Here is a 22072-nt window from a genome sequence, read left to right on the forward strand (position 1 = left end):
TTCAGTCCGTCTCTGAGGCCAGCCTGGCCCCTGAGGAAAACATTTTCCATTCTGAACCTCAAAGTCACTCCTCATGGTCTAGCTGGATCTTTTATTCATTCAACCTATGTTTATTGAGCTTTTTTTCTTTTAGGGGGACAGAGTCTCACTCTGTTGCCTGGGCTAGAGTGTCATGGCACCAGCCTAGCTCACAGCAACCTCAAGCTCCTGGGCTCAAGCGATCCTCCTGCCTCAGCCTCCCGAGTAGCTGGGACTACAGGCATGCGCCACCATGCCCGGCTAATTTTTTCTTTTTCTTTTTCTTTTTTTTTTTTTAGTAGAGACGGGGTCTTGCTCTTGCTTAGGCTAGTGTCAAACTCCTGACCTCAAGCAATCCTGCAGCTTCGGCCTCCCAGAATGCTAGGATTACAGGTGTGAACCATTGTGTCCGGCCTATTGAGCTTTTACTGAGTGCCAGATACAGTAAAAAGAATGGATTCTGATAATTGGCTGGGTGTGACGGCTCACACATGTAATCCCAGCACTTTGGGAGGCTGAGGTAGGAGGATCACTTGAGCCCAGGAGTTTGAGGTTGTAGTGAGCTATGATGACACGATTGCACTATAGCCTAGGTGACAGAGTGGGACTCTGTCTCAAAACAAATAAAATAAAAACTACATACTGATAATTAAGACACTTCCCTGGTCCTCAAGGAGCTGGAGCTTTGCTTTAGTTAGGATTAGACAAATCACAACTATGATAGGGAAGGATAAATGCTACCCTGTGAAGCTCTGGGTCCAAGCACATGGGAGAGGTCGAAAGAGACTTCCTAGCCCAGGTGACATCCAGATTGATTGTGGAAGGGTGAGGAGGACCGGCCCGGCTGGGTGGTGGCAGGGAAGAGGGTTCTGGGGAGAAGACAAAAGGAGGCTGGAGAAGAGGGAAAGATTATATCATCAAAGGCCTTGTGTCCCCCAATGCGGAGTCTAGTCTTTCACTAAGGAGCAATGCAGGGGCACCGCAGGGTTGTAAGCAGGGGAGTGGCAGCATCAGCTCTCTCTTTGTGACACTCTGGCTGCTATGTGAGAACTGATGAATGGGATGTAGGGGGGTGGCACACCTGCAGGAGCAGAGAGCAGGCCAGACGGCACTGCGCCCACCCGAGAGAGAAGGGTGGTGGCCACAGATGGAGACAGTGGACAGAAGGGGGGAACTGGAGAGGGGCTCATAGGGCAGTATCCCCAGCGCTCAGCGATGAATTGAATGAGAAGGTGACCAGAGGCAGGAATGGAGAGTGATGCTACATATCTGGCCTGGGCACCCAAGGGGATGCTGATGTCATCTGGGGAGGGGAACAGGTGAGATCAGTTTTAAGAGCCATAAGGCCTGTGAGGCGGAGGGGAAGGACTGTTAAAAGGTAAGAGGACTGCTCATCGATTACTGGGAAAGACAAGGAGGGAGACGTTAGGGACAGAGAAGAAGGGGGGCAGTAATCAGTGGCCTGTCGGCTCTGGAGGACACCCAGGGGTGTGCGACCCAGAGCACGGTGGAAGGAGGAGGGAGGAGGAGCCCTAGAGGGGAGGGAGGCCCCACCTCAGCTCTTGGGCTGGAAGGAAGGGGGCAGCCACAGCTGTGCAAGCAGCACAGGTCTGTCTTGCTCCCACCCAGGCATTCCGCCCTTCCCCGCACCCACTTGTCTCTGGCCCACTCCGTTTTTCTGTGTTGTGTCCCTGAGCCAGTTGGGGAATTATTAATAGTTCTTCCATTTAGTGAGACCAGCAGTACTTCACTGACCACCTTGAACAAATATTTGGCCTTGGACAAGTAACTCAGTGTTTCAGGTTCCTCATCTGTAAAATGGACACAGAAAACCTCAAAGGGTGGTCGTGAGAATGAAGTGGAATTATGTATGGACGTGTCGGCTAGGATTCTTATTAGACTCTGCACGTGCGAGGATGGAGCCCAGGTTCACCTGGAGGGCTCCAGGCATCCTCCCAGGCAGAAACACACGTCCTGTTTCTTCCGCTGTCAAAGCCACGGAGCTCCTTTGCTTCCAGCCGTCCATTAAATTCCTATTTCCCATGTGCTCGCCATTTGCCAAATCAGAGATAATAAATAAACTGTGTGATCGCTCGCAGTAATTCCCCAAGCTGCCCAGCACTTTAAAAACAAATCCAGGTTCCACCAATACTCAGAATCTCTGGGATTTGGACTCTGATTGCTACGGCTGGCTTGATGGGCAGGGCACAGAACTGGTAGTGGATGGAACTAGAGTTTAGAACTGGCTCTGCATGTAACGGGACAACTTCGAGCATCTCTCTGAACTTTCATTTCCCCTTCTATGAAATGAGGAAAGTAAAACCTGTTCGCAGCGTTTCTATAAAGATCAAATAGGACAGCACAGGGCAGAGCCCGCTGGAAGTGGTCCAGGGCTGTACGTGGATGGCGGTATTTTTATGGGGCTCTGAACTGGGAGCTGCTGGCCCAGGTTTTATTTGATGACTGCGCCTTCAGAGGGGTTTCCAGAAAGCCCTACCATAACAGATATACATCACTATGAAGGATTTCATAACCTATATTATTATTTTATTACGTGTCATCCTCATAAAAGGAAGTGGGATATCTCTTAGTTAAATCCATATGCTCGCCACCCCTTTTGTTACAGTCGTTCTTGTTTTTATCTGCCTTCAACTGACCTGTGCGAAGTTTCAAAGGAAAACCCTCTCAATCTGGTATCTGAAGAACCCGAGTCCAGGATTTCATCAACTCTCAGTGGGATTTCCTCGCCCCTGGCCCCAGCCCCTCACACAGGCCACCCCGCACCCAGGGGCCCGCCCGGCCTCCTCCCCAGGGGGCTTTATGAAGGGAGGGGTGGGGGCTGCTTCTCCGTGCTCCTCCCGTGTGCTGCATTTAAACCGAGAGCGCAGGGGCTGACCCGGCTCTCACGCGCACTGCCCACCGCGGCCCTCGGCGTCAGAGGGAATTTATAGTCATGGCAAATGGAGCTCTCACACGTCTCGAAGCTCACCCCAAAAGGAGGTGGCAGTGGGCAGCTCAAACTCAGCCCCTTCTCACTCAGGAAGGACCCCGTGGGCTTTCCACCGTAGAAGATGCCCCATGGGTAGCCTCTTTGAACTTGAATCTTGCCATTCACAGATATGCTTTAATTTTGGTGTTGAATCTTTTTTCCTCCATAACCCTGGGTCTGAAGAGCTAAATTTAGTGGCTCTTACACATAAGCAGGACTCCATGCTATCGGTAGTGTGCTCCACTTTGGTGCCTGCATGTCTCCCTGACATATATTTCTTTCTTTTTTTCTTTTTTTAAATTTTTTTGTAGAGATGGGGGTCTTATTATGTTGCCAGCCTGGTCTCAAACTCCTGGCCTCCAGTGATCCTCCTGCCTCAGCCTCCCAAAGTGCTGGGAGTACAGGCGTGAGCCACTGCACCCAGCCAACATATTTATGTCACATACACTCCCTGAAGCCTTACTCAAACATCGTGAGTATCGGTGGGGTGACCATCACCCTTTAAATCAATTAGACTTTCAGGTTTGTACTCTGCAGGCGTGGAGCCCTGTTTGTGTTTGCGGTTTTAAGTGGACAGTGCCAGCGTTAACTTTAAGGCTCTCACTCAGCAGAAGGACTAACACTTCTTTCTTGTACCTGTGTCATGTGCTCCAGGACAGCAGTCCTCTCAGCTGCTACTGCACCCAGGACCTGGGCCCAGACCCACAGAGGGAGTCCCGAGGCTGCCCTTTCTCATGGAATATTTTTATTTTATCTTATTTATTTATTTATTTATTTTATTTTTGTTGAGACAGAGTCTCACTCTGTTGCCTGGGCTAGAGTGAGTGCCGTGGCATCAGCCTAGCTCACAGCAACCTCCAACTCCTGGGCTCAAGCTATCCTCCTGCCTCAGCCTCCCGAGTAGCTGGGACTACAGGCATGCGCCACCATGCCTGTTTTTCTATATATATTTTTAGCTGTCCATATAATTTCTTTCTATTTTTAGTACAGATGGGGTCTCGGTCTTGCTCAGGCTGGTCTCAAACTCCTGAGCTCAAACAATCCACCCGCCTCAGCCTCCCAGAGTGCTAGGATTGCAGGCGTGAGCCACCGTGCTTAGCTTTCTCATGGAATATTTAGACTGTAAGTTTAATAACTTTTCAAGTATTTACTTGCAAAGAGCCTGTTTTCAAATTCCAGGCAGCCACTATAAACCTGAATCTTTGGCAAGCAATAAAATCCAAAGGGTTTGACCTCTCAGCTCCCCAACAAGTGGGGCAAACAGATAATGTCATTCCTGGCTTAAAACTCTCCAGTGGCTTCCCATCTCTTTAGAAGGAAACCCAGAGTCCTGCACAAGCTGCCCCTGCCCCCAACCTCCTCTGGACCATCCAGTCTCCAGCGTTTGTGTTTTCTGTGGCCCCAGCCTGGGATATTTTCCCTTCTCAGCAGCCCCCATTCGTGCTCCAGCTCTCATGCCTCCGTCTCACCTACTCAGAGGTCGCCTCCAGCCACCTGGTCCTTAGCAGCCTGGCATATGGGCTTGAGGTCAACCTACAGGTCTGTCCTTGTCCCCTTGGCCTCATCCTAAGTGTTTCCCCAGGACCCCACTAAGAGCCTCTGCCAGTTCTCCCAGCTCCACTTCCCCTCACCACACCCCTTGGCTGGTGTCCCCCAAAGTCAGCACATACCAAACATACCCATTTCTTTCTTGTCCCTCCTTCCCCGTCCTTAATAGAAAACAATCTTCCCCTTTCCCCCAGGATCCAGTCTAGGGCTAAAGGCTGGGACTTTGCAAATAGAAATATATTCAGCAGAGAGAGATGGTTGTGGGCTAGGCACTGTGCTGGGTGCTGGTTTGCCCCAGGGTTTGAATCCCAGCGTTTCAACTCACTGCCTGGCTGTAAACCCTGGGCAACTGTCTAATGGCTTGCAGCCTCAAGCTTCTCATCTGTAAAATGGGGCTAATTAAGTCTACTGTGAAGGTTAGTTTTATGTGTCAACTTGGCTGAGTCACGGTGTTACAGCAAGTGTTACAGCGAGTGGTCCTGAGGACAAACCGAGCAGTACACGGAGAGTCGGAGAATCAAGGTTTATTCGCTGGCGGGCTCAGAGGGGTCTCGCCACCAAATTCTGAGCCCCGTCTACCCAATTTTTCCCACTTTTATTAAGTTGGGGTGATCCAAGGGGTGGGGTCTCAGGTGACTAATGCCTGCCAGGTAATAGGTTAGGTTAGTTGCTGTACCAGGTAATAGGTTTAGTGTTATGCTGATGTGCCAAGTAATAGATTAGTTGATGAGCCAGGTGATAGGTTAGTATTATGCTGATGCGGGTCTTCCATGAGGGGTGGGGGCCTCAGGTGTCTGCTGTGCTAAGTAATAGATGGGGGTTTTCCTTATCAATGGTACCCATATATTTGGCCAAACATTATTCTGGATGTTTCTGAGGATATTTTTAGATGAGATTAACATTTAAATCGATAGAGTTTGAGTAAAGAACATTGCCCTCCATAATATGGGTGGACTTTATCCAATCAGTTAAAGCCTTAAATAGAACAAAAGACTGAACTCTCCCCAACCCTCAGCAGGAAGGAATTCTGCCAGCAGAGGGCCTTTGGATTTGAACTGCAACATCAGCTCTTCCCTGGGTCTCCAGCCTGCTGGCCCACCCTGCAGATTTTGAACTTGCCAGCCTCCATAATCACATGAGTCAATTCCTTAAAATAAATCTTTCTCTCTTTCTACACACACACACACACACACACACACAAACATGTCCTATTGGTTCTACTTCTCTGGAGAACCCAAAACTAATACATCTACCTTGCAGGGGTAGGAGTCACTATTCCTAATAATTGCTGCCATTTATTGAGTGCTCACAGTGTATACTCATCTTGCTAGGGTTTACCGTACATTATTTCATTTAATCCTCAGCACAACCTTATGAGCTGGGTACTATTATTTTCCAATGCATACAGTGAGGAAACAGATGGTTAGAGAGAGGAAACCACTCACAGCTAGTAAAGGGTGGAACTAGGATTTAAATTTTAACCCCCACACTCGTTGCCTCTCAACAGTGTGCCTAACTGATTCTGTCTTGCCCAATAAATGTCCTATTCCACCCCCACCTTGAAATAGTTGAAGCATATTAATTCATTTTATTCATGTATATGATTTTTAAATAGAATTTTTTTTTCTTTTTTTTTTTTCATGTTGCCCAGGATCTGTGAGGAAAGGGACTGGGGACAGGAGGGTCTGACTGCATTCCTCAGGCCACTCCACATTAACTCTCCTGGAGGCCCGAGCCTGCCTGCCCAGCAGAACACCCTCCCCCCACTTCCTGCCTCCATCTGCAACACGGGAAGGCAGCCCTGCCACTCAGCCCAGGGAGCTCCCTGGAAATCAGCCCCTCTAGGTCCCCTCCAGCGAGCAATCTCATCTTGCATTGTTGCATAATTTTTAGGGGCCCCAGCTTCATGGGGGAGCAAATTGACTTGATAGTGGAGTTTGTGGAGGAGGGAGATGTGTACATGACACATGACCCGGACTTTGTACAGGTCCCGTTTTGAACCTGTCCGTTTAAATCTCTTTTTACTGATAAGCCTGCACATGAAAACAAGCCGCTTGAATGGCTGGCTTCCAGCGTAGCAGAAGGTGGGAGAACTGCAGTGTGCAGGGTGCTGTGGCTTGTCAGGCTGCTGCCAGCGAAACTGTTCAAATTCACCGCCAGGTTTAACCCTGTCCCCCCCGGCGTCGAGGTGTGGCAAGGAGACACTTGGCCTCTCTGGACAGGCCAGAGCCCTCAGTAAGAGGCCCCTAAGTCCTTCTGTAAAGATTCTCCTGGCTCCCCTTACTAGTGGATGTTTTCCTGGAAAATTCCCTTTATCTACGAACAATTTTTTTTTAAGTTGGAAAGAGAAGGACCAAATAAAGATGTTTTTAAAAATTAGGCTCGGCACGGTGGCTCACACCTGTCATCCTAGCACTCTGGGAGGCCGAGGCAATTAGGTCGCTTGAGCTCAGGAGTTCAAGACCAGCCTGAGCAAGAGCGAGACCCCCGTCTCTACTAAAAATATTAATAGAAAAATTAGCCGGGCATCGTGGCACATGCTTGTTCTGCTCAGGAGGCTGAGGCAGGAGGATTGCTTGAGCCCAGGAGTTTGAGGCTGCAGTGAGCCAAGCTGAAGCCACTGCACTCTAGCCCGGGTGATAAAGTGAGACCCTGTCTCAAAAAATAAATAAATAAATAAAAATTAGAAAAGCCTCTTAGGGCAGCTATGTGTGCAATTTTCTTATATGCAAATTAGAATGAGTTGAATTAGAAAATAGATTCTAATTCAGATTTATTATGCCCCTCTTAGCACTTTGCTAACAGCTTTGCCTACATTATCTCCTTTGATGTTCTCGCAGCCCTGTCAAGTGGGTATTGCCTTTTTTTTTTTTTTTCATAGCTCACTGTAGCCTCAAACTCCTGGGCTCAAGCGATCCTCCTGCCTCAGTCTCCCGAGTAGGACTATAGGGGCATGCCACGACACCTGGATAATTTTTCTATTTTTAGAGGAGACGAGGTCTCACTGTTGCTCAGGCTGGTCTCAAACTCATGAGCTCAAGCAATCCTCCTGCCTCAGCCTCCCAGAGTGTAAGGATTACAGGTATGAGCCACCTCGCCTAGCCAAGTGGGTATTGCTTGACAGAGGATGGCACAATAGCTTGCAGGATGTGGGAACTTGCCCAGGGTCACATGGCTATGAGCAGCAACATTGCTGTTCCAGACTTCCCCTGGCAGAGGAGCATGTCTAAGAATGATGTCTTAGGAAATATGAAGAGGGCTTGTGACTCTCATAATCATCAGTTATGCTGGCAAGTGTGCCTAAAAGGAATGCTTAAACATGGTGCAACCTATCTGCTTTCTTTACCTGAATTCATTCATTCAACAAGTGCAAATTGAGTGCTTCTGCTATGGGTCAGGCCTGTTCTACATGCTAGAAATAAGACATAGTCCTGTCTGTCTAGCCAAACACAGGGTTGTCATTATGTAGAAGGTAAAACGTTTTAAAGCCAAATTCAGCAGGACCTTCCCTGACCTTTCTTTGTCATAAAAACCCACAGCACTGGTTTTTGCCAAGAAATGTCCTTATTTCTATAGCCTTCTGACCTTGTTTGGTGAATATTTGTATTGCAATTAGTCCTTTCTAAAACTCATGCCTTCTTAAACAAGTTAGACTGTAAACACCTAGAGAGCAGAGGTTATGCACTTAATAGTCAATAGATACACTCTGGCTTCAGGAAAATAATTTCCGAGACCTAATAATTTCCCTATAGAATCTAAATGTTCACACTTAAGCAAATCATTAACTTAATTTTTTTCTAGTGAATAAGTTATTTTATTTTTATTTCAAAATATTAAGGGGGTGCAAATGTTTTTGGTTACATGGATCACTTTTGTAGTGTTTGAGTCTTGGCTAAAGGTGTGCCCATCACCCAAATAGTGTTCATTGTACCCATTAGGTAGGTTTTTGCCCAGCCCCCCTCCCCCCATCAATTTTATTTTTAAGTATTGAATTGCATGCTCTCAGTTTTCCTGTCGCTTTTTTCCCCCTGGATCTAAATTCAGACCGTGAATCCATGCCTGCAGGGTGATAATGTGTGATCTAACTTGAATTTCAGCTCCTTGAGTCTCAGGGTCCTGCAAACCCAGGGAAATTAGAAATATTTGCTAGGGATACACTAGCGTTAAGGACTTATTTCCAAATTCCACATTCTCTCTCGCTCTCCCCCTTCTCTTGCAGTCTTTCAGATCATAATATAATTTTTCCAAATTCATACGGTAACTTCTGGGCTGTGAACAAAAACCAGAAGGCTCCGCGGGAGGTTGTTGACATTCACCCATTTTTTTCCTTAGGGTTCCCAGGATTCTCATTTAAACACGAGACTTGTTAAGTACTTCCTAAAGCTAAACAGCTCTAGAAGTTTGGAGAAGGAGAAGGAAAAGCTGTAGGAACTAAACCAGCTGCCGGTCTGATGATCACAGTGCAGAACTAACGTGGGGCCAGTCCTGGGGAGGGGACGGCAGGGGCAGAGTCATAAGTCAGTGAGCTTCTCTCACCCTGGGCTGTAGGATCCCATGCCCAGCGTTGCCCTGGCTGCCCTCCAGCCTCCTCTGACCTTGGAGCTGTACCTGCAGGCTGAGGGAGGAGCCATTTGTTTCCCTAAGCAGTGTCTGGCACTCAGCCCGGAGGCCAATTGGCATCAGGTGGCTGTGCCCGGCATCTTACATGCTCAAGTCCCAGTCATGGCTGGCCTGGGCCCTGAGGGCAGTCCCTTGGAGGAAACCTCTGCAGGTGAATGTGGCTGTGGGCAGATCTCTCTCTTTTCCTGGAACAACTCTGGGGAAGGGTATAACCACTCCACCACTCTACCACCTAATTACAAGCCCAAATCTCTGGCTCGCCCCACTCTCAAGAAGGCACAGCACACCCAGCAGGCTGGCACGACAGGTGGATTCACCTGTACCAAAATCTCTTTCCACCTGGTCTGTGGCCTGGTCTAGAATTCGCACCACCATGCTCTCTCCACTAGGTCCAGAAAACCCTGTGAAAGTCCAAATGCCATTTGAGAGTGTGAGATGCCAGCACTGGATTGACTGACCTGTATGACTGTCCAGTGCTGGACACTACCTAGAAGAAAGCAGGGCTTTGGGAGAGAGAGCCGCACTCAGCAGGGATGAATCTGCTGGCAGAGGTGAGTTGGGAAAGTCTGCAGCACTAGTGCTCTGTAACTTGGGTGGGAAAAGTGAGCAGGGACAGGCAGGGCACACAGCCCTGGGCAGCAGGTCCTGTCTGAACTGGGGTTTGCGCCCCATTTAAAGAGACAGTCACTGACCACTTCCAACCCATTGTTGCTGTCTGGGAATGTGGACCCCCTCGTCAGATTTTTGTTTTTGGTTTTTTGGGTTTTTTAAGGAGAAAATGGAAACCAACTTTTTTACATGTTGGCAACAAATTTAATTATTTTTAAACCCTGCGTGGGCCCGAACAGCACAAGCTAAATGAAATATCTGTGGGCCTCATTTGGCTCCTAGGGAATAGGGAAGGCGTTTTCTGCCCAGGGCCACACCTCCTTCCAGGGCAGCTGAAGCTCTAATGCACAATGTAAACCTATTTAACCAGCAGGAGTCTCTTCTTAATAATCAATGAAACCCATTCTAGGCAGGAGCCAAGTGCAATATTGTCATCCTCTTTGCACCTCAGATCCGTATCTTAACCCTGAAAACAGTTCAATCTATTCTTTTCTCTTTTTCCTCTTCCAGCTGGGGGCGGCGGGGGGCGGGGGGGGGGTGGCGAGGAGCAAAGCTTCCCCTGGGATAGTTTCTTTAGAGAGGCAGGACTTAACTTTCTAGGGGAGACCTTGGCTCCTGGTCATTAGTCAGGAATGTTCCAGGTAGATCTCCAAACCAGTAATGTTTTGAATTTAGACAAAGGCTTTGAACGACCTCTGACAAGGTACTTAGCCTATCTGATTCCCTTCTTTTGCTCACTAAGAAAGAAAAACTATTGGTGGCTCACGCCTGTTATCTTAGCACTCTGGGAGGCTGAGGTCAGAGGATTCCTTGAGCTCAGGAGTTCGAGACCAGCATGAAAAAGAGTGACTCCCCCCTCCATCCCCCCTGCCCCCCCCTGCCTCCCCCTACCCCCCCCCCCCCCCCCCCCCCCCCCGCCGTCTCTACTAAAAATAGAAAAAATTAGCTGCGGGTGGTGGCGCATGCCTGTAGTCCCAACTACTCGGGAGGCTGAGGCAGTAGGATCCCTTGAGCCCAGGAATTTGAGGTTGCTATGAGCTAGGCTGATGCCATGGCACTCAACCCCGGGCGACAGAGGGAGAGTGTCTCTAAATAAATAAAATAGAAAGATAGTGATCAAAAAGGAAAAAAAAAAAGAAAGAAAGAAAAACTATTGCAGTGGGAAGAAAGCACAAAATCAAAAGTGTGTGATCATTCATCTTCACACATCTTGTGCCTCTGTTTCTTTCTCTGCATAATTAGTAAAAAATGGCCTCGGGGCCAAGGGTCCCTGACAGCCTTCTGCCTGGATCAGGTCTCTCAGCAGGACTCAGGAATGCCCTCTGGCAAAGGTGTGAAGTGGCTGACACTGGAATTCTTTGAGCTTCCTCCCACCTCTGGTTACCTGATGCCCTCGAACTGAACTCTTGGTGCCCAGAGACACTGAGTTGAGTAAAAAGACTGGTTACTTTACTAAGTGATAGCAAACTCTATGTATATAGACATGAACAGATGGAGAATATCATATACATATGAATGCCACTTGTACTAAAAATTACAAGATGAATTTGTGCACTTCTTTTTTTCTTAAAGGCTCAGAATGTACTAACCACTGATTTTAGGGATCACATCAGGACTCTCATGCTGAATGCCATTAAGTGTTTAGTGTTGGAGCTATCTGCTCATCCTGACTTGGAAGCAAGGTTATTTATTCAGCATAAAGGGAAGTATTTGGGCTCACTCACAGAGTGATTCTCTGCAAGTTTTAAAAGCAGCAAGACTGGACAGACAACTTTTAGAACAATAAGACATATTTCCCTGTTCTGAATACCACCTTGCTATGTTAACTAGAGAATTATAGCTATACAGGAGCTCAACACTAAAAAGGACACGAATTTTAGCTAAGATAGGTAATAAATTTAGATGATAAAAATGACCCTTTTCCCCCTTAAAATTGCCTTCTTCATGGAGTTATTTAGTTTTGAACTACTTTTTTGTGAAACTAAACATGCAATGTTTTTATGAACCTTCACAATGTCGCTTAGGTGAATAGAATAACTTTCCCCATCCCACTCTTATTATTTAGCTTAGGTTTTGTAGACCTAGCTGGCCTTTCAGAATCAAAGATTTGCACAAAAATTAGGGCAGGAGCAAAATGAGACTGTAAGTTGCTATAAGGCACAACCCATGGTTAATATTTTTTCTTTCTAACCCTCCTCAACACTTAGCATAGTGTCCCACATAAAACAGGTGTCAGGGTATGGCGGTTCACGCCTATAATCCCAGTGCTTTAGGAGGCTGAGGTGGAAGAATCATTTGAGGCCAGGAATTTGAGATCAGCCTGGACAACATAGACTCCGTCTCTACAAAAGTTTTAAAAATTAGCTGAGTGTGCTGTTGCATGCCTATAGTCCTAACTACTCAAGAGACTGAGGTAGAAGGATTGCTTGAGCCTAGGAGTTTGTGAGTTTATAGTGACACTGCACTCTAGCCTGGGTGACAGAGTTAAGACCCTGACTCCAAAAAAAAAAAAAAAAGCAAAAAACAAACAAAAAGCCCAGAGGTGTCAGATAAATTATCAAATATCGAATATACCGAAGAATTGAACAATAGAAAAGTCCAACAACTGCTTAAGTTCATGATGCATGAGAATTAGAGTCAAAGAGTAGGAAAGTTGAAAGGCTGCCTGCAAACTGAACGCCCAACTGTTTCAGCCTTGGCTCTGGGCAGAGGGCACAGCAAGTCCTTCCACATCTTACTCCAGTTTCACTGGTTGTCTTGGGGCTCCTTTTCAGAGCACAGTTTCTCCAGAGTTGCCAACTCATCTTCCCTCCGTAAGTGAACTTCTGGCTCTCCCACTTCCATGCTAAGAAGCTGAATGATCCTCTTCAATGTTCTACTGGCTTGTTCTCTTCTCCCAAGAAGGTAACCATTTTAATCCCTACCCTTTTTCAGCCTTGCTTTAACATTAATAATTCAAAAGCTGCTAAGAGAGAAAGGACAGGGCACAGCGAATTCCATCAAAGCTCACTTCTTCTAAGATACACTCAGCTCAATGATGCCTGTGACCCCTAAGATTTTTCTTTTTCTATTCTTAGGCCCCTGTCATTCTTTTCCCTTTATTTATGCAGCTTATGTTTTTCCAGAACACGCTCTTTTGCCTGGGTCCCCGGGCAGTGGAGCCACTAAAGCATGTTGATATAACTTTTGCCCCCGGTCATAATTCCTGGAGCTGGAGCCACTGCTGTGTGACCTGCTGTTACCACAGGGCTTTTCTCTAGCTGGGGTCATACTCGCCATGTGGGCCTGTCCACAATGGGCAGCTCCTAGGAAAGTAAAACTCACATTTCATTTTGTTTCTTGACACTATTTCTGTAGGTTGAACTGGGTGGCTGATTAGGATGAACAACCTTGCATTGAAAGCATCTAAGTGACTTTCCAAGAGGCTACACAGTGTTTTTCCTTCTCAGAGATAGCGTAGTTGATTCTCTTTCCAGAGACCATGTTAATATTTTATATCTTTCAGCCACAATGCTGCTCTGTTCTTTTCTGGGTGGGAGATACAATGTAGGTATGTTAATTTACGTATAGGTCATCTACCAAAGTTGAGCTTTTTTTGCAACCAGATGTTATTTGAACATACGGTCATTCACCAAATATGGGAAATTACTGAACTTCTCCTTCACAACAGCTGGCATAAAAAAGCCTGGGAGAGGCAAGAAATCAATTTCAAGACCTCAGTTTGAGGCAAGTGATGACCTGTAGCCTCACAGCCACATGTGGCCCTCCAGATCCCCAAGTGTGGCCTCTTGACTGAATCCAAACTTCACAAAAACAAATCCCTTTATTTAAAAGGATTTGCGCTATAAATTTGGATTGAGTCGAGAGGCCACACTGAAAGATCCAGAAGGCCATATATGGCCCCAAGCCCGCAGGTTCCCACCCCTGGATGAAGCAAGAAATTAATTTTGGAGAGAATTGAGATTGAAGTTAATCATTCATTGATTTAACAAATATTTATTGGGTACCTACTGTCTACAAGGTACCTACTATATACAAGGTAATGGGTAAACATATATCAGTGAATAAAACTGGAGAGCTGGTAAACTAGAATAACAGATGATTTATTAAGTGTTCCAAGTCATGGAGACCTGAGACCTCTTTGGGGAAGAAACAAAATTACTTAGAAGTACTAATTTTATATACCAGCTCAAGCTTGCATCTTCTCATTCCTTTTTCTCTTTCTTTCTTTTTTGTTTTTTAAAATTTCCTGAAATAGAACTGTTGCATCAGAGCTATCAATGAAGCCGATAGAGGCATCATAGAAGAATAGGTGTCCTCCTAGTGTAAGAATATAGGGAAGAAGAAAGGGGGCGTGTGACCTCTTCCCTTTGTGGCCCTTGGCCACTAGTTCCTGGGGATTTTTTAAGGGACTGACCAATTTAAGCAAGAGAAATAAACACAAGTGGAATTCCAAAACCTATTTTTTTTTTAAATGCACAAAACAAAACCTTTAATTGCTTTATGTCAAGATCTGTCACAAGGAATAAGACAGTGAAAGCAAAGAAAATGGTTGTTCCTGTCATGGGGTTTTGACTCAGTGGAGGAAGTGTGTTTCAAGGGAGCATGCGTTGAAAAGGTCTATGCAATCACTGAACCACGTTGGAAGGGTTCTTGAGAAATCATGCAATATTCTCTCTCACCCCACCACCGCTACCCTATGTGCAAATGTTCGTAGCATAAAACTCTTAAGTTCCTGAGAAATCTTCAAAAAATTAGATTTCATAAGCTTCCCTTGGTAGCTCTTTCAAGCATTAATGCTCAGGCTGTGACTATACATAGCTGAATTCAATTGGAAACTCATATTTATTTAGCAAATAAACCATTATGCATACCAAAGGGTACCAGTATCTCATGTAAAAATCCAAAACCTCATAAAACTGACCAAGACCCTAAACAGAGTGGATACCCCATGTTAGCTGAAAATTATATTAGTTGGGAGCAGTGGCACACATCTGTCGTCCCAGCTTCTCAGGAGGCTGAGATGGGAGGATCACCTGAGCCTAGGAGTTTGAGGCTGCGGTGATCTCTGATTATGCCCGTGAATAGCCACTGCATTTCAGCCTGGGCAGCACAGTGAGATTCCCGTCTCTTAAAAAAAAAAAAAGAAAGAAAGAAAGAACAAGAAAAAATTATATAATCACAGGAAAGCACTAACTCAAGTAGAATAATATTGCTAAAAACAGAATAATAAAAAAGCCATTTAACATTTAAAAGGTTGTTTTGTAAACTTGTTTAAAGTAAATCAGCATAAAAATTAGAAATAAAGTCAAAGGGAACTTGGATCTTCTGGGCCCATGGAGGTTTGCAATGCCAGCTACATCTTTGGTGATCCTGAAAAGGAATTGCATATGAATTGGGGCCAGATTTTCAAAATTTTGATCAAAGGTTTTGTTGCTTATTGAAAGAGACTTCCCACCCAGTGCACAAATCCTTTCTATAGCACTTCCAGACAAATGCTTTTTTCTTTTTTTAAAGAGCACCTCATACAATTTCAATGAAGCATTGTTTTAGGCCTCAAGTTTATACTAATTAACAGATTTTCTGAGAAGATATAAGCTCCAGACATTCAGAAGAGTTTACTTCACCACATTTTAAAGGGCACTGAAAATTAGCATTATAGTTTTGCAAAAGATAAATTGCTAACTCTGTTCTATTTTGTTTAATTTGACCTCCCAGAATGTCTTCAGTTCTTTCAAGAGATTGTAGAATTCACTCTCAAAGTGAAAACAGTTTAAATTTATTTTAAAATAATTTAAATCAACACTACTAGACAACATGTAGCACTTTGAGTGGGAAGAAGGGTTGAGGGTTTTGTGAAATCTGACAGTAAAACTACGTTTTCAAATGACAGAACATTAAGCAGGGTTTTCTGGTGACTGTTGGGCCTCCCCTCCCCCACTGGGCCTTGTGGCTGATCGGCTGGAGGTTCCTGTCTTACATTTGAACACCACCACCTTTGCTCTGCATATGTGGTCTTTGTTCATACTAAGTTCTCACAAAAATGTCAAACACGTGACCTGTTAAAATAAAAACTCTGACACTTCAACATAATTGGAATACAGACATCTTGGGAAAACGAAGCCTTCTCTAGCCCGCTGGTTTTAGTGACCCCATGCACACAGAAACTGTAGAGATCAAATGATGACCTTAATATGTCGTAGGCAGAGATTTTGTTGATGTCGTCACTTGGTCATCACTTGCCAAGACCCAAACAGATCTCCCCCATGATTGTCAAATCTTTATGGAGCACCTACTGTGTGCTGGATAAAGTTCAAATTCCAACTTCATAAAACTTCCCAATTTTTAGGCTCTCAAGTCTCCAGTAGGAAAATACTAGTTTAGAATTCTACTCATGGAAGTGAAAAAGAAAAAAGGAAAACTTTTTGTCTAAGAAGGTGAGTCCCTTTAAAGTATCAAGCCCAGGAGAGGCATTTTAAAATGTAACATCAGTTACCTGTCACTCCCCTTTGAGCTAAATAGTTCTCTCTTGAGGCCACTTGCTATTCTGGCTCTAGACTGAGGCCAAGTAGCCCTAAAATGCCATACACCCTATAGTTCAATAATGTATAGCCAATCACTAACCAATAAACCAATGAGAATTCCTGACGAACAACTTTTGTAATTGGATCTGTCCTTTTTTCTTTAAAAGCTTGAGCCTCCCTTTTGTTTTCCAGAGCACTCCCCAAGGCAGCTTGGAAGTGTCTCCCAGTGTGCAGTCCTCAGCCTTGGCCCAAATAAACTCTGTATTAGTTTGGTCTCAGCTTTGTCCTTTTAGGCTGACAGAAGATGAGCAGGTTTTCAACAGCTATAACTTCCCACCCTGCTGTCTTGGACCCTGCGAGATTACCTACTTCTTTTGTCTACAACTGTGGGAAGTAAAAGAAAAGTCTGGGAACTCCAGATGTTAACATTTTTTGTTTTAAATTAAGGAAACAATAGAAGCATAAATAGCACCGAAGATAGCATTTGCTAAAGGCTGGAAGGAGAATACCAGTAAAAATACACTGTATTTGATAAAGGAATTCAGAGGAGGAAGTGAGCAAACCAAATTGGAAGAAGGGAAAAACCGACCCAGGAGTCGCCCTTGGAATAGTCCAGGTCTAAGAGGTGAGAGCTGCCATCAGGTGTCAGAGTGGTGGTTGTGGTGATGGGACAAAAAGAAAGAAGAGATATTAACAAAGGAGTGCGATACCGACTGGAGGCTAAGGAATGGTCCTGAAGGAATACAAAATGATTGAGGTTTTGAACCTAAGTGACTGCAAATGTTTATATTAACAGGGTGTAGAAATCAGAGGAAAGACACATCTTGGTAGATGGAGAGCGAGGTGGAACTGAATGATTCTGGCTTTGTCTGTTGAGCTTCTTAGGTGGCAGCTGTGTGTGTAGTCTGACAAAAGGCAGCCATGGGTGACCTCTGCCTCCCTTGCTGTGATGCTCCTTGGTTCACTATTAGCTTTTACACTTGGCCTCAGGCTGACCAGATCCAGATGTGAAGTTAACTCTTCACAGACAGTAACTGAGGGTTGGCAGCTGGTTAGCTGCCAAACAACAACATCCACCAAAAACAAACCAACCAAAAAACCAGAAAGACTTCACAGTGAAGAGGGCCCCACCAAAATGCATCAGTACGTTGTGAAAGTGTGGCAATTTTTGCTGAAACAACAGGCCAGCCCTATAGTCAACCCTCCACCCGTTCATGAAGTGAAGAGCTATGCCTTGCTGAGTCTTAACGGGAGGACCCAGAGTCACTGACCAATCCTGAAACGGAGAAGCCGCTTGTCAGGAGGGGTCTCAGCAGCCCCCTAGGAAGCAGCTGCGTGTGAGGGGAGAAGCCACAACTCCTTCAATAGATAATAAGCACCTTCCTAGAAAGATACACGTGTTTGCATATTCATATCGCCACCATCCACATCTAGGTTTGCCTTAATGGAGAAAACTAAACAAATCTGAACTTAAAAAACTGGTAAACCAACAAAGACATTATTTGTATTTTGAATATATTAACAGAATGCTTATTTCTTTTTAAAAAATGTTTTGCAAAATATTCCAAACATAGAGAAAGATATAGAAGATAATATATCAAATACCTATGTATGTGCCACCTGGATACAATAAATGCCATATTCATTTCAGTTTTTAAAAAGGAAATGAAATGTTATAGGTGTATTTGATGTTCCTTGTCTACCTTCTCAGCTTCCATTCCCTTCCCTAATTTCTCAGAGGTTACTGATATTCTGAAACCTGGTATATACTTTCTTTCTTTCTTTTTTTTTTTTTTTGGAGACAGAGTCTCACTCTGTCACTGTGGCTAGACTGCAGTGGCGTCATAATAGCTCACTGCAACCTCAAACTCTAGGGCTCAAGGGATGCTCCCACCTCAGCCTCCAGAGTAGCTGGGACTGCAGGCCCACACTACCTCACTCAGCTAATGTTCTATTTTTTGTAGAGACGGAGTCTTGTTCTTGCTCAGGCTGGTCTCAAACTCTTGAGCTCAAGCGATCCTCCCTCCTCAGCCTTCCACTGCACCCAGTCTATGAAGCTGGTATATACTTTCTGTTATGTTTTTATAGTTTTACTATATACATATATCCCCATATATATTAATATTATATAATATTATTTTGTGTTTATAATTTCACATAAATGACATAACATTGTATTTATCATTGTCTATCTTATTTTTATATACCACAATATGTTTATCCATTCTGCCACTACAGGACATTTAGGTTGTTTCCAGTTTTTCCGTGGAATGAACATCCTTGTCCACGTCCGCCGATATGTGAGGGCTTCTCCAGAGGCTCTTAGTCATTGTGGAATAGCTGGATTTCAGGAAATGTATATCTTTAGCTTAACTAGAGATGGCCAACTTATTCCTTGAAATGATTGCTCAAACTATGTTCCGCTCAACATTGTATGAGAGTTCCTGGTCCCTTAGGCTTGTTAAACAGTAAGTTTTTGTCAACCTAATGAGTGTTTTAATTTTCATTCCCTGATAAATTGTGAAGCGTCTTTCAAAATGTCCAGGCCCTTCTTGGTCAGCCAGAAATTTGTCTCTCATCAACCAGTTAACACCAAGTCTTCCAGGAGGGAATGTAGGAGCCAGGCACGGAGAAAGAAAGCTAGTACAAAGCTACTGCCAAAGACAGATCAGTCTGAGGTTAAGAGAAAGCACGCTTAGAGTTATAGTCCATGGGAAAGCATCAGTGATTTTTAAAAATTGATTCAGAACAATTTTATAGGTATGTGGTAGACAGCTTTTTCCTAAGCACCTTTTCAGATTTTATGTCATTCATGCATGTAGGACCAAAAAGGAATTATCAGTAAAACTATAATCAGAACTAGTGCCGGGATACAAACTGGACCCCAGGGTCCTGGTTCTTTGCCATGGCAAACAGATGGTAGGAACTTGGCATTTGTAGTGTTCACCTAGGAAAAGGAAACATATGTTTAGTGGAAGGTAGACATGTTGAAATGGGCAGTTCCATTTATTAGTCTAAGGAACAGAAGACAGGCTTCCGTGCTAGGGAAAAGATCTGGACTCAGATAAACCCAGCTCTGCCCTATGCTACCTCTGAGACTCTGTCTCGGTTTCTTCACTGTTAAATAAAGATAATTGTGTCCTCCTCGCAGAATTGTTATAGGATTGAAAGTAACAACTATTTCTAGTATAGTGACTGGTGCATATAATTTATCTTAGTGAATTCATGATTGCAACAAGATAATTGAGCAGCTATTACGTGCCAGGCATTGCTGCAAGTCCTGGACACACAGCAGTGAAGAATCAGACCCAGCTGTCAAGGAGCTCAAATGCTAGAGAGAGGTGACAATGAATAATACTATATATGATATGTCAGGTGATATGTGCAATTGCAAAAATTAATGCAGGGTAAAGGACAGAAAGAATGAAGGAGGGCACTTAGTCAATGCTGTTCTCTCTTCCTGTTCATTTACATGGTACCCTGGGGGGTTATCTTCTCAGAGTCATTTGAGCTCTAACTTTCTTAAACTCTGAAATGGGACAAATAATAATGGAATTGTGTGTGGTATGTATGTATTTTTTAATTTATTCATTTATTTAGACAGAGTTTCACTCTGTTGCCCAGGCTACAGAGTGGCGTCAGCCTAGCTCACAGCAACCTCAAACTCCTGGGCTCAAGAGATCCTCCTGCCTCAGCCTCCAGAGTAGTTGGGACTACAGGCTCGAGCCACCATGCCCAGCTAATTTTTTCTGTTTTTAGTAGAGATGAGATCTGTGTGTGGTTATTTAATTTGCTAAAATTAAAGATTAGAAAGTCTTTCCAAACTTTGATTAAAACTTTAAAAAAAAAGAGGAAAAAGGCAAGATTTCTGGAAGGCATGCTGATTTAATATTTATAAAATATTTGAACATTGTCCAAAATTATAGGCTTTGGTGATATGAAAAAAGGGTTTCATTTTAAAAAAAAGCAAATGTTTATGTAAACAAAAATAGGTACAATAGAAAAAACGATGGGCAGAGACTTTCAGGAGGCCTAGAATGTAGTTTAGTCTCTGTTCTCCCATAGCTGTCAATATCATGCAACCTCTCTCTGCCTTAGTTTCCTTGTCAGTAGAGTGATGTAAAGAAGTCATCCAATTCTGTAGTTTCCTTTCTCCTGACACTAGTACTCTCACTTTTGTTTTCAAGAACTGAAACACTGATTGTTTTATTAATTTCTGACTTTTTTTTTTTGATAAATCTGAAGTTGGACTATAACAATTTTCTTTTTGGATGTAGAAGTCTCCTTTGCAATAAAGTGCAGTTTCTGTTCCTTCTCAGCTTCTTTCTTTTTCTGGGATTGGGAACAAGTTAGAAAATTTTAATAATCTCCAGGCTCCCAGGACTTTGAAAAGCCTTAAATAATATCTTTCCTGTGATTTCCTCATGCCTCACTTCTGGCCACGGTCACTATTTTGGGTATGTATGTTAAAATGATCAATCACGTGATATTATTGGAAAATCACCAAAGCATTTCAAAAGTAAATAGAATGTTAACATTGTGTGCTAAGATTTTTATTCAAGCATACTTTTTTCCCTTTGATGCTCTTGATGTAAATTATCTGTTATTGTTATTTTAAATGTTGCATATTTTCAAATACTTTTTCATACTCATTTCAACTTGTCAAAGAAGATGGATGGGCCTTAACAATCAATTTTTAAAAACAACATTGCTTAAAATATTGTTTTAGCATGTATAGTAGTTTTCCAATGTTGCCGTTTGTTTTACATTAAGGAAAAAAAACTCTCCTGCCTTATTCAAAAAACATTTTCACTAGATGGCCTCAGTTTTTGTTTTTAATATTCTTGCAAGCACAATCAGATGGCAAAGTAAGCTGACGCATTGCCTTGTATTTATCTGAATCACTTTCCAGTGTCAACCCTAAGAGAAAACAGCCAGCATTCTGCACACAATTTTCTGTTCTGAGATTCTGAGGTGATCTGTGAGATAGTGCTGTTACCCAGTGAATGCAGACCAAAACGCCAAAGGTTAACTTCAGCACTTGCAAAATATCACCAGGATTTGCCTTTCCAATCTTCTCTTAGTGTTAAGTTCTCCATAGAAACATTAGCCATGAGAGACCCTGGAAACCTCCCCAGATTTTTAAAAGAGCTGACTGGCTAGAACATGAATTTACAACTGTCCTTCTGATCACGTATTTATGCTTTAACTTCACTTTCTACTATTAACAGAAATTTACACAATCTATTAATACTTATTAGCATGTGTGATATCTATATATGCTGATGGCACCAACTTGTCTGTGTTAAACACCCACCCCCTTCATCACCCTTACTGATATCAACATCATTGAGGCTCTTCTTCTCTCTTCCAACTCTGTCCAATCCCCTTCCACTGAGTGTCAACATCTCCAAGGTGCCCCACCCCAACCTATCCTATACCCTGCTCCAAGATTCACCTTCTCTGAACTCCCTTGCATTCTGAAGCTCCCAAGCTCAAAACCTTTAAGAGCTTTCGAATGCTCCTACAGTAATCAGCAGTCCTCTTGGCCTGACATCCAGAGCCTTCCATAACCTGGTGACAGCTTCACAGCTCTGACCCATCCCAACCTCAAGTCCCACCATATTGTCTCTTGCCCTTGGCTGTTCTCCAAACATCTCATTCCATTCTTCAAGGTCCACCTTTAGCCACACTTTGAAATCTGATCGCCTTGACTATTTTATTAATAGTTTATGTTGACTTTTTTCCTACTATCTCTAAATAT

Source organism: Lemur catta, chromosome 12, assembly GCF_020740605.2.
Source record: "Lemur catta isolate mLemCat1 chromosome 12, mLemCat1.pri, whole genome shotgun sequence".
Lineage (NCBI taxonomy): Eukaryota > Metazoa > Chordata > Mammalia > Primates > Lemuridae > Lemur > Lemur catta.